This window comes from Bison bison, unplaced genomic scaffold, assembly GCF_000754665.1.
Source record: "Bison bison bison isolate TAMUID 2011002044 unplaced genomic scaffold, Bison_UMD1.0 scf7180017864079, whole genome shotgun sequence".
Classification (NCBI taxonomy): domain Eukaryota; kingdom Metazoa; phylum Chordata; class Mammalia; order Artiodactyla; family Bovidae; genus Bison; species Bison bison.
Window position 1 is genome coordinate 1,785,492 of NW_011494651.1, and position 1,215 is coordinate 1,786,706.

Consider the following 1,215-nt stretch of genomic DNA (forward strand, 5'->3'; position numbering starts at 1 on the left):
GTGAAGGGCAGTGGAGCCGGTCAAGGGGGTGGGGGTCCTTGTGGGAGGAAGAGGCACCCGCAGGAGGCTGCCCCACAGGTCGGAGCAGGCACAGACCCCCCAGAGCGTGGGGGTAGGATAGTTCCAGGAGCGAGGAAGTCCACTGGGGGTCACCAGTGGCCCAGGAACCCAGCACCTGAGGGCCCAGCCAGATGGCCCACCACCCAGTGTTTGGGACTGAGGCTGGGGCAGAGGCCAGCAGGAGCCCTGGTGGGATGGGGGATGGGGAGGCACCCTCCAGGTGGTCTGTGGTCACCCCCAGATGGAGGCACCCCAGAGGCAGGCAGTGCATGGCAGCAAGGAGTCAGCTAGCCACCTGCCAGCCCTCTGGCCCATAGGCATTCAGCCAGCAGCCCCTGCTGCCAGGGAGGGGGCCCAGGGTGTGGCAGAAGGAAACAGGTTCAGGAGACCACCCCGCAGAGGGGCCTCACCCTCACCGTCTCAGCCACACCCCAGCTGTGTGACCCAGGCCCTCTCTGAAGCCATCTCCTCACCCAGATTGACGACAAGCAGAGCGGCCCTTGCAGGTACTGAGGGGTCCCTGGGCCACAGACACCGGCCAGGTGGGCGGAGCAGGCGGACCCCGCGGGATGAGGCGGTGAGGGTCCAGCGCTGCTCGGGGCACAGCCTCCCTCCCCCAGACACCCAGGCCTTCCCCGACACCCACCGGGGCCAACAGTGCCCACACTCGCCCCCCGTGTCTCCGTTTTCTCGCCCCACTACCCACTTTTCTTGTCTCCACTGAGCTGTCAAAGCAAATCGGGGCTTCCCCGTGGTGGACCAAGAAGTTCAGCGGTCTCCGCCACAAGGCAGAGTCACGCGGCTTCTCACCGGGAGCCCGGGTTGCTGGGCGGGGCCTGAGGAGGCCAGCTCGCTTCCAATTGGCTGCTCTCGGGAAGGGGTGAGGCCGTGACAGGAGGGGGCGGGGACTGTGATTCACCCCGGAAGCAGCGGTCACTCCCGCAGCTGGAGACGGGGAGGTCCGAACATTTCTGTGCCCTGGATGAGGTCCACGCTGCTGTCTGTGTCCGGGACCACCCCGGGGGTGTTGGTGTTCCGTGAAACTGTTTATGTCCGTGGGAGGACTGCCAGACGCAGCTGACGTCCCGGGGCCGCTCCCTGCAGCTCTAAGCTCTACCTGCCCCTACCGTGCTCCTTATCTACCTGCGTGTGGGC